The 11,901-nt window shown below is 39.5% G+C and overlaps 1 long non-coding RNA gene across 1 annotated transcript; it reads right to left on the minus strand.

Annotated features, from left to right (window-relative positions):
* Nucleotides 1-312: 312 nt before the first annotated feature.
* On the minus strand, nt 313-7,388 carry LOC149305265 (uncharacterized). The gene is made up of 3 exons (XR_016271781.1): nt 7,322-7,388; nt 5,606-5,784; nt 313-430 (listed from the first exon to the last, which is right to left on the minus strand). It is a non-coding gene; the product is annotated as an uncharacterized LOC149305265 (long non-coding RNA).
* Nucleotides 7,389-11,901: the final 4,513 nt, after the last annotated feature.

The raw sequence follows: 11,901 nt of genomic DNA on the forward strand, positions 1-11,901 counted from the left end.
AAAAAAGATGCTACTAAAACATTGATTTACAAATTTTAAAAAGGAATTGCATATCAGTATTATTAAAAACATGCCTTAAAAGTTAAAAACACTTAAAACTTATTTAAAACATAGTTGAAATAAAATATTACAGATCTTTAACATTAACATGAAGCTGAATGCTAAGGGCTGCAAACTCAGACTTTTAAGATTTAAGGACTCAAAGTATAGATGGATAAAACTTTCAGTTTTAGCTTTGAAGGAGAAAAATCAGAAAGTGACTATACAACCTAAATAAGGTAGAACCATGTTAAAGAAAACAGTTTGCTTGGACATAGAAAATGTTGTAAGTTTCTGGTGATTTCAGGTTAAGTTAAATATGTACACAATGTTCTGAGCCATGTTCCAAAACATCTTGACATGTCCTGCTGATAGAATAACATCTTGAATACTGAAATAAGATATAAAGAACAAGTTTTATGTACACAATTTGGAAATAGTACTTGCTCCTTAATGGTGAGTTTCATGTATGTCATATTCTTTTGTTGCTCACTTGCTGCCATGTTGATTTAATTGCTTTTTCTGGTTTGAAACCTTGGCTTCCAAGCCAGAGTCCACAAACACTGGGTTGTTAAATCATTTTCTAAGTTGAATCTGATATTAGACTCCATTTATGAACCATAAGGAGTTAAGAAAAGTCCCCTTTGGTTTTTCCCATATTCAGGAGTTTTATATCTCCTGGTATGGAGACTGGGAAATTTTGGTAAATTCTTAATAAAAAATTAACCAAAATGAATTAGCACCTACCATTCCTATTCTTCACTTGGCTGGGTTTGCTCAAAAAGCAAGGCAAACAACCGGGATGAATTGGCCTTTCCCTTTCTTCTTTTCCCTTTACCAAACCATCCTTGGGCAACAGGCTGGGCTAATGGCTTGGTTTTAGGTACAGAAGACGCACAACTACAACTCTGGAGACTAGGGTTTGATTGTCAGAACACTATAACCTCCAAATGGATCAAGGAGGTGCTTTTGACATATAAAGACAAATTTGGAATTTATTGTTCTATTTTTCTATTGTATCCCACACTATGTGCTACATGTCTCATTCCAGACACCTATAACTGGTCACTTTGAGCTTTTATAAATACTTTTGATTATTGCAAAAATACATACATACATATATAGGTATCTTTATAATTTAAAATTGTTTTCCTTGATCTGTTTGGAGGTTACAGTGTTCTACTGTCAGAGGGGTGAGTGCTGAGGGGTTTCCGCTCTTTGTTGACCAGGGTTTGATTCCCAGCTCAGCCATGTATTGGATGACCTTGAGGAAGCTCCAGGTACAGAGATTCCACCCAAACCTTAGGAGGAACCTTCTGAGAATAAGGGCTGTTCGACACACTCCCTTGGAGTGTGGTGGCGTCTCCTTCCTTAGATGTTTTTAAACAGAGGCTGGATGGCCTTCTGTCAGGGATGCTTTGATTGTGATTTCCTACATGGCAGGGGGTTGGACTGTATGGCCCTTGAGGTATCTTCAGACTCTACATTTCTTCTATGATTCTAAGTCACATGTTCTCAGCCTCAGGGGAAGGCAATGGCAACCTCCTCTGAACAAATTTTGCCAAGAAAACACCATGGTAGGTTCACCATAAATCAGGAATGACTTGAAGGTACTGACTTCAGTAGCCACAGGAGTGGCACCTCCTTTCTGGATTTCCTATGACCCCTGCAAGGACCTCAGCTTCACTATCTTCCTTTGTACTGGTTCTGAATGTAGGCAGTTGGAGGACCGAATCCTAGTTGCTTCACCACCTCAGGCCCAACCAACTAGGTCTCAACCAAGCTGTAGAGAGAAAAAGAGCCAAGAGATTTCTACAGAGTGCCACTGGACTTGTGAGTTTTCTGATTAGCAGTGTTCCAAATCATAGCTCCATCCCATTAACCTTTTCTTCTTGCAAAACAAAACTCAGTTCTATGCAGTGTGTTTGAAGTTACATTTCATTTTGAATAAATTGCTTAAAGTTGATGTGTGGTTTGCAGGCAAATTTAAGTTTGTATTTAACTTGTTTTTGAAATTTAAATTCCTTTAAATACCTTCTGATATTGATTTGAGGCAATGGAGGCTGGTGGCTGCCATGTCAAGAGGCAATAAATACCAATGGATTTAGGGGTAGTGAAAAAGACCTCACCAAAGTACTGAATCTAATTGGGGTAGGGCTCAGCACCAATGGATAGCTCCTTTGGGCCTAAAACCTGTGTAGTCCTGATTAGAGTAGGGCCACTGAATCACTGGTATTTACTTGTGTGGCCTGTTACAGACAGCCAAAATAAAGCTGCTTCGAGTCACTTTGAAGATATGGTATTTCAATGATACATGCGTCCTAAGAGTCCAAAGGCTGCACCAAAGCCATGCTCCAGTCCTAAGGACTGGAGTGCAGCTGTGGTGAAGCTTCCAGACCCATAGGGCTCATGCATCATTGAAATACCATACCTCCAAAGTGACTCGAAGCAGCTTTATTTTGGCTGTCTGTAACAGGCCATAGAATCATGGAGTTGGAAGAGACCACAAGGGTCATCCAGTCCAATCCCCTGCTATGCAGGAACACACAATTAAAGCACTCCCAACAGATGACCATTCAGACTCTGTTAAAAACCTCCAAAGGGAGAGACTCCACCACACTCCCAGGCAGTGAATTCCACCATCAAACAGTTCTTATGGTCAGGAGGTTCTTCCTAACGTTTAGGTGGAATCTCTTTTCTTGTAGCTTGAATCCATTGCTCCATGTCCTAATCTGTAGAGCAGCAGAAAACAAGCTTACTAATTGATTTACTCTACTTGGGACTAGCCAATAGGATGCCAGGCTTAATGTGTGATCTGAACCTGGAGTGGAGCCACCATCACACCACCAGCTTCCTCTGGTTTGAAGTGATAGCAGAAGAAGCCTGTCAGCCAGATAAGGAGACCCACATGGGACAAGCAATCATCTGATATAGGATAATATATAGTGGTTCTATTTAATAACCTAATGCTTCTTAATACACTTTAACAGCAACAATTAAATGCTGACTTTTTGGTTACTTTTTTCTCTCTCTTTCTCTGGTCCTATTAACTCTGACCCAGGTTGTGGCCTGCTAATTCTGCTACCTATCTCTCCATCCCAACTCGATCTCCAACTGTCTCCTTCAATGGTCTCTAGCTACATCCATCTTTTCATTCTGGCCCATACTGTCAGTGTTTCCTCCCCTCATTCTACTTTTACAAGCATATTTATCGGGAAAAGCTATCATAGCATCAGAAATTCTCAAAATTCACAAGGCCATTTTTGAGCATGTCAACACAGTTAAGGATGTCTCTGAAGCAACATTTTTTTTTCAGACATACACAGGAAGAGTCAGAAAACGTTGACCCTCACCAATGAGTCTTGACAATCACAGCCCTTCATACTTTCATAGTAACATTCAGTTGCTTATTATTCAAGTTGATCCTATTCAAACGGATGTACTTACCACATGGGCAATGTGCAACTACCATGCATTCATCATGTTTGTGCTTTTTTAAACATACCAGTAGTGATTACATCTGACACTTCATTTTGGAAACAAGGATTACTTCATAAATCTCTGCTTAGTTTACGTTTTGGTTAAGATCTAGATCTTTAACATGAAGTAATATAAACTTCCACTGGCTTGCCTCAAATAGTTAGTTACTGGCCTGAAGAAGATTGTTTGGTGAAACAAATTAGTTCATCTTGTGGATATTAGCATCATTCTATGCTTCACTCACTAGATGGCATTAGACAAAATGGCACTAGTTACTTGCATTTAATGTTTTTAAATTGTTTCACCATCCAAAACACTTTAAGTATTGGGCAGTTCAAAAATATAATAAGTCAGTCAATAAATAAGTTGTACATCTGGGTGGAGTCACACATTTCCTGAGTGTTATTTTCTTGTTTAAAGGAGATAATAAAGTTCTTGCAGCCCTCCCTGTATGTGATGTCCTTTAAGCTTTCCATGAGCACTCTAAGGCTTTATTTTCCATGTGTAATATTGCTTTGATGTTCTCTGACCATTCACCTGGTTTTTGAATACCATGGTGCTAGGAACATGAATCTAGAAGCTTGTAACAAGAAGAAGGATGGTATCGTTTTCTTAAAACTTGTTGGAAAACAGAATGAAGATTATGCCAGCTCTTGCAAAATGGAAAGTAGTAACCTGAAATAGCCTAGCTTTCACATCAGAAAATGGGCACCACAGGATGAAACTCTGTCAGCTGCCAAGTTTTAAAAAGTTTGGGTTTGCCAGGTGAGAGAATGTTGTAAAATCACCAGCCTTTTTACAAAGCACAGTACACAGGAAATCATATTTGAGAGCCATGGCATGTAAGGTATTTTTATAAAGGTCACTGTTTTTTAATAGACTCCTATGTTTTAACTGCATTTTCCTCCTGATTCATTCTCCTAGTAATCTATTTTTTAAATAATATATATTCCATCATGAGGCATTGTAATGTACTTCTTATAGAACATTAGTGACTGATAAGCATCCAAGTTTTTAACAAGATGATCTAGTCCAAAAATTAATCTAATCCTGACCAAACTCTTTGGACCTAGACAGTGGGAGGATCAAGATGGGTGTCTCTTCTAACTACTGCTTTTTTCAGTGTTCCAGAACATATTTACTTCTCATACATCCACATATCACTTTACCCTGTTTTCTTTCCATAGAGTTCCCTTTCCATACTGCTGTGGGTTCATCTTAGGCCATTTTCCTACCGTCCTCAATGTGCTGCTGTCATCTGGCTGCCAATCGTTTTATCAGTTACAATTCCCTATATTAGTTATGATGACTTCAGTTAGATTTCCCTGTATGACGCCTATTAGGCCACAAATAAAGAAGGAAAATATTGGATGCAGGGAGGATAATAGAGGGAAAAGTTGTAGTTAGAGGACACACCCATGCATCTGTCATCATCACCATAATATCACAAGCAACACACCAATGGTGAAAGTCCGAATTAAACTTAGGATATCATAACAGCTTTGTATTCTCATTTGTGATCACAGCACTATTGGTCTATCTGTGAATGATCTGAAGCCTACCTTAAAAGTCAGTGTGAAGCAATGGAGGTCTGTGCAGCTGCTGAGCAGGGTACTGTAGAATGGTATGACTGTCCCCACCACCACCAGTGACTGCTTCGGCAAAGAGCAGAACCAGGAACCCTTGCAGGGACCTGTCACAACTCATCACTGCAGCATGGTTTTCTGGTGAGAGGGAACTAGTAACACCATCTTGCAGCAACCACTCGGCAGCAGTACAGACTACCATCATTCCAAACAAAAACAAACAAGCTTCATTTATATACCACTTCATACCGCCTAAGCAGTGTCTAAGCAGTTTACAACTGTAAGCTAATTTGCCCCCAACAATCTGGGTACTCATTTTAGCGACCTCCTCGAAAGGATGCTAGCCTGAGTCTAGCTTGAGCCCTTTTCCTGGACTTGAACTCGCAATCTTATGGTTTTGAGTGAGTGGCTGCAGTACAGGCATTTAACCACTGCTCCACCAGATGGCTGACTGGCTTTTAAGGTGGGTTGCAGGCACGAGATGGGAAGTTAAAGCATACCCGCAACACTGTGGTAGGTGTGACACAGGATCTTGGCCATCTGTTTCTGCCTTTTGTCCACTGGTTACTTTTCACCTTAGTGTGTGTGGAGAGTGACTGTCGCTCCCCTTTCCCATGGCTGCCATGCAACAGGTGTATTTTGTTCAGGAAGAGCAGAGCTGTCGATTTCAAGAACAAATCTGAAAATGAAATAGAATTTCATTAACACCCTAAACATGATTATGCGTCCTCTGTCCTGCTTTATTCTTGATCCTTTGGAAAGCCAGTATATAAATAAAATTTATTATTATTATTATTATTATTATTATTATTATTATTTGTTTTGTCCCAAGAGCGAATCTTAACTAAATATATGTCTCAAGAGCATCATAGATGCTCTGGAGGCATGACATTATTATTATCAATTTTATATGATATGTGCTTTTAGGTACTATTTATTAGTTTCCATCTGCCTATGCTGGCATGTACTTGGCACCCAATCTAATCAACATCCTTGGCATAGCTGCATGTAATGTGCTATAGAGTAGCATAGCACACTATATGCTTTTCAACAGTTACAACTCAAGGAATTCATGGGGAAATGAATGGGGTCTTCTAGCACCTTCATGAGTACTGCTTATTTTTATTTTATTTTATTTCTTTAAGTACAAGCTTCTATGGATTAAAATCCACCTCCCATTATGGACTGAAGAATCCACTGAAACTGACTACCAAGGCAATATTTTTCAAAGTAAGGACCACCAAAAGAAAAAGAAACATAATACAATGACCTTACTCCTATTGGTTAGTCCCAGCCAGAATTGACCTATTGGATGATAATTGAATAAGTAAGTCAACATGTAAGAAAATCCCACTGATTCCATGGTTTCACTCCAGTTGGAAGTAACAATAGGATTTAAGCCATTGGCTGTTGCTTTCTTTACAGCAATCATATTCCAAGTGCTTGGGTTATACATAGAACACCATACTGACATCACATTATGTGATAATGGCAAACTCTGATCATCTGATGGGGCTCTAATAGTTTTTTGTTTGTTTTTGTTGTTGTGCTGGTGCAGAGTTTTGGGAACTTCTCTGTATAATCCTTCCTGTTACACCATCTGTAAAGATGAGAAACTAGGCAAGGGATAACAGGAGAAAAAGTTGTTGTTAGAGGGCAATCTGTGTTTTTGTCATTATTAAATATTCTTTTAACTGATGTTACATGTAGTCTTATTTGTTATTTGTATTTGTTACACACCTCAATCCACAGTACTGACAGTGACCCCCTTGTGATATTTTAACAGCAAAGCTTATTCAGAGAGGTGTGCCATTGCCTTCCTGTGAGGCTGAGAGAGTGAGACTTGCCCAAGATCACACGGTGGGTTTCAATGGCTGAGTAGGGATTTGAACCCTGGACTTCCAGAGTCCCAATCCAGCACTCAGTCCACTACACTACAATGGCTCTTTCCAGACTTAACCAGGAGTAAGTCCCACTGAACTCAACTGAATATTTCTAAGTCTATAGGACTGCACATTTACAATTAACCTAGTAACCTTTATGCTATATTTAAATTAGGCCTGAAAGATACCACTAACTCTCTACTGTCATGTTTTCTCTGAACATACGTGGGGAAAAGAAGAGATGTGAGGAAATGTTTACATGATACTGAGAAGAAAATGTATTTTATGTTGTAATATAATACTTGCTAGCACTGCAGTAGTGTGTACACTTACCATTGAATCTGGTGGGACTTGCTTCTCAGTAAATATTCATTTGTTGTTACTGTGTAGCTTCAGATCATTTCCGACTTTCTGTCAACCAGAATATAGGACTGTATTATAATTTTCCTGATGCAAATCAGAATGGAAAGTAATAGAATAGAATGAAACTTATATTCTAGTCCATGTATTGTTAATTTGATTTGCTGATACAAGAAATATGAAAACCATGGAAAGAGCACTTGTGGAATAAGGACAAACAGGACTTCAAGAATTGGTGATTTATAGATACATAGGTAGATCCAAAATAGCAAAATACTATTCCAGCCATTAAAAATAATAATAATAAAAAAGAATGTGTTAGCCACCATGCTTTTTCTTCCAGAAACCAATCTTGTCGGCCGTGACCTCTTTAAAAAATCTAGTTAGTATGTTAATCTCCAAAACAGCCTCACTGTCAACAGCAAGTAATGTTGTGAATGGTACAAGCATGCTTGACTTTTTCAGTCTCATGCACACACATTCTCCTGGGAGCTATTAACTGCATACACATGGCTAATTGTATGCTGTGGTATAATGAGGTGAGCTTTAGAAACTGCAAAGTTTTCCACTCCCTTCATCTACAGGTGATGTCTGATGCCCTGTGTAGAATAATGAATGTGGTTGCAAGAGTTCCCAAGAGCATGGTGTGATTCATTCAGTTGCAGACATTCTGGAATAGAACCCTCAGAGACTTGCCAGCAACAGAATGGAAGAACTATTTGGCCAAGGGCTTTTGTTTTTCCTCTTCCCCACTCCCCACCAAAACATTCTAAACATATTTTCCCACTTTCCAAATATGAATTCTGCTTCCACTTCTCTTCATCTCCCCCTACCTACCCATTTCTCCCCCCCCCCTTCTTCTCTCCTTGAAGTGTTTTGTTAAAGTGGAAAATGACCTTTATGTCTGATCTTGAAATTCTAATCGCAAGACATTGCCCATGCCAATGACATGTGCTGCCCAGAACAATAACCGAGAGAGAGAGAGAGAGAGAGAGAACATTTGGCAGCCTCAAAAAGAGCAGAATTGACTATATCAAGGTATGTCTGTCTGGGCACGCAGCCCTACCAATACGGCTGACCACACCACAAAGTGCCACAGCTAAGTGGAAGCAGAATTCAGTCTTGCCTCTCCTTACAGATCACAGCTCAGAGACAAAACAACAGGAAGGAGGTGCTCCTGACAATTGCTCCTGGACAGAACTAATGTGGTAGCTGCAGCTGATGTTACTTGAAGCAACATTGGTGGAGGAGGAAAGTGTGTAAATTGAATTAAGTTCTAGTACACACACACACACACACACACACAAACATTCTGAACAAATCTTGCAAAGAAACCCCCATGATAGGTCTGCCTTAGGGTTGCCATAAGCCGGAAGCAACTTGAAAGCACACAACAACAAATGCAGTCTAGAAACAAATGTGTGAAGCAACCAACTTATACTTTCTTAAGCATAAGAACAGCCCTGTGGAATCAGACCAATGGTTTATGCCTCTTCCATACTTTCATCAGGTTTATCCAGATGCTTTTTGAATGCCTACAAGCACAACAAGAAGGCAACAACTTGTCCTATTGTTTGTTCCCAGTAGCCAGTATCAGAGCTTGATAAAGGTGTTTTGCTGCAAAGATGAAGGACAAGATGGCACTACTTCCCCAATTCCATATTTAAAAACTAATTTAACTACTAATTGAATCTCACTACTGTACCAACAATGAAATAGCAGGGAGCAGAAGGGTCACATGGAACATATAACTTTGTCCTCTGTCAAAGGGAAATAGTTAAGGGGCTCCAAAGGAACAGTGAAAGGACTACCATTGTTGCCCCCACATCATCTGCCACTGAGGAGGACCTCTCACTGTCTAAGGATACCTGCCCCATCAGGTATTCAAAAGTATACTGCTTCTGAATCTTTGTGTGCTTGCTAACTGGGGCTCATAAGAGTTTCAAGGATTATGGGTCAACAGTAAGGCACAGATGTTGCATTCAGAAGCTCCTATATGCAGACCTTGTCATCTTCAGGTCAGCAAACATGAGAGTCACTGCCAGTTAATGAGGGCAATACAATTGGGAATGACAGTAGATGGATCTGATTCACTATAAAGTAGCTTCCCATATTTCTGTGTCAATGTAAAAGGTCAACAGAAGCATTAGATTGGGGTGTATATACTACCAGGATTATGGGAGTTCCATTGGCCAAACAGGAGATCTTTGGGGAGGCTGTACCACTAGCCTCTTTGCTCTCCCCCCCCCCCATTTTCCCCAAAGAGCTTTCTGACATCCCCTAAAGGGCATGGAGAGCAAAATGTAGCCTAGGGCCACAAAGGGACCATTTGGGGCTCAAAAATCTTTTTTAAAATCCATTCCCCACTAAAAACAAACAAACCCAACTCTCATGAAAGCTACACATGGTTCAAGGGCTTCAGTTTCCTCACTTTTGCATCTTTGCATTGCATCAATACTATGTACACTATATCAAAAATTTTAATATGAAGGTTTCATGCAGCTGTCATGGCCTATATCCATTGCATTCAGAGTATTCATCTAATTCTCACTTGACTGCTTAGTATGAAAATAGTGCTTTCTCTTATGTCATCCAATGGTAGGATGGAGCATTATGTGCCTTTGACAGCTATCACAACAACAGCAACAGCAGCTATGCTATTCTGTTCTTCACAAATAACCAAACAATTCTATCTCTGTTGCTACCAGTACAGTTAACTTCCTAACTGAAGAAGGGTTTTTCCATTGTTGATTTTGTTGTTATTTTGTGGTTGTATGTTTTCAAGTTGTTTCTGACTTATGGCAACTCTAAGATGAACCCATCATTAGGTTTTCTTAACACAGCTTTTTTCAGAAGAGGGTCTGCCGCTGTCTTCTTTTGAGGCTGAGAGAGCATGACTTGCTGAAGCCAATGGTTTTTCATGTCTGAACAGGAATTTGAACATGGAACTCCTAGATTCTCAGTGGAACACTCAACCTGCAAAACCTGTGCTCTCACTCTCTCCTCTCTCTGTGCTTTGCATTGCTTTTAGCTTGGAGCAATCAAAAGAGAATATATAGGGAACTCCAGGGAACTCCAGGGTTCCAAATTACACAGAACTCCAGCGGCAAATCCAAATATGTTTTTGTATCTTTATTAATAATAATAATAATAATAATAATAATAATAATTTTTATTTTTACCCCGCCTTTCCATAGAACTGATCAAGGCGGCTTACAAAGATTAAGGAAATAATCAACACACACATACAAAACACACACTCATGTGCACACACAAGAACTAAGAAGCAAAGGTGGGAGAATAGTGGAGGCCTTGCTAACGATGATAAATTACTGACCATTGATCATGGTTCATATCAATGGGATCCTGGAAAAGAAAGGGCTCAACAGCTGCCAAAGCAAGTGGGGTGGCAGGCATATTGAAGAGTCAAGTTTAGGCAAACCAACAGCATCCTTGTCTGCTTGTTAACTTGACCAAGGAACTGTTGTTTAAGCACTAATATTTATACCCAAAACCTTGTCTTGGGGGACAGAAACCAAGAAATGAAAGGATTCAATTCTTGCTAAATGGTTTCCCAGGAGGAAAGAAACCGTCAAGAGCTGCAGTAATTTTGGGGGAAGATTGGTGTGAATATTGATGTGAATATCTGCATTCCTTGCCAGAACGTCCCTGCCCTGTGTATGCACAGGCAGTCACCTTCTTTGGCCATGACCCATTGTCATCCTCTAAAGACAAAAGGGATTGTGTTAGTGCCTCAGGAGATCTCATCATGGTAGGTGCCTTCCTTGCTCCCTTGCTAGCACCAACTGGTTTTCTAAATATAAAGTGATCAGGCACTTTACAGTGCAGTCATTTCTAGGTCACAAATCCCAGCATCTCTTTTAATATTAACTTGATATTAAATAAGAGTGATGATCTGGGGTCTGGTCTTGGGATAACAAGTGAGATCTAAACTTTAGTGACTATTCAGGGATGAAAAATAGCTTTATATCACACAAGAATAAGGTCTTGTCATACCATTGTTTTCTCTCGTGGTAATGTTTTCTGTAATCAAAGATAACTTCTGTTAAATGTATGAAGTTTTTTTGGGGGGTGAGAAAGAAAGTAATACACTTTTTTTTAGAAAAACAAGGAATTGGTTTTTACTGTATGGATTTATTTCACATTATTTTATTGAACACTTTCACAATTTCCTATTGTTGAAACACTAGAGATTTGCCTGATTTTTACACACACACACACACACACACACACTTACATTTGTATTTAGGGATAAATCTGTGAATTCTTTGGGAGTTTGGGTTATAAATGAAATTCATAATGATCTGCACAGGACAAGTCAATTGATATGGCTATACCCTGCACAGAGAAGTCCAAGTTGTACATTCTTGCCATGCACCTTTTAAAGAGAAGGACCGTGTCTGGGGGGAAAAAAGTGTAACAACCCTTATTCAGCACTACAAGCATAGGTGACTACATAGTGATTCAAAAGAAGCCTTTTACAAGAAACAGGGGCTGTATCCCCACTGCAGAAATAATCCAGGTTGACACCA

This window comes from Sceloporus occidentalis, unplaced genomic scaffold (genome assembly GCF_023333645.1).
Source record: "Sceloporus occidentalis isolate IW3139 unplaced genomic scaffold, rSceOcc1.0.p SCAF_12, whole genome shotgun sequence".
NCBI lineage: Eukaryota > Metazoa > Chordata > Lepidosauria > Squamata > Phrynosomatidae > Sceloporus > Sceloporus occidentalis.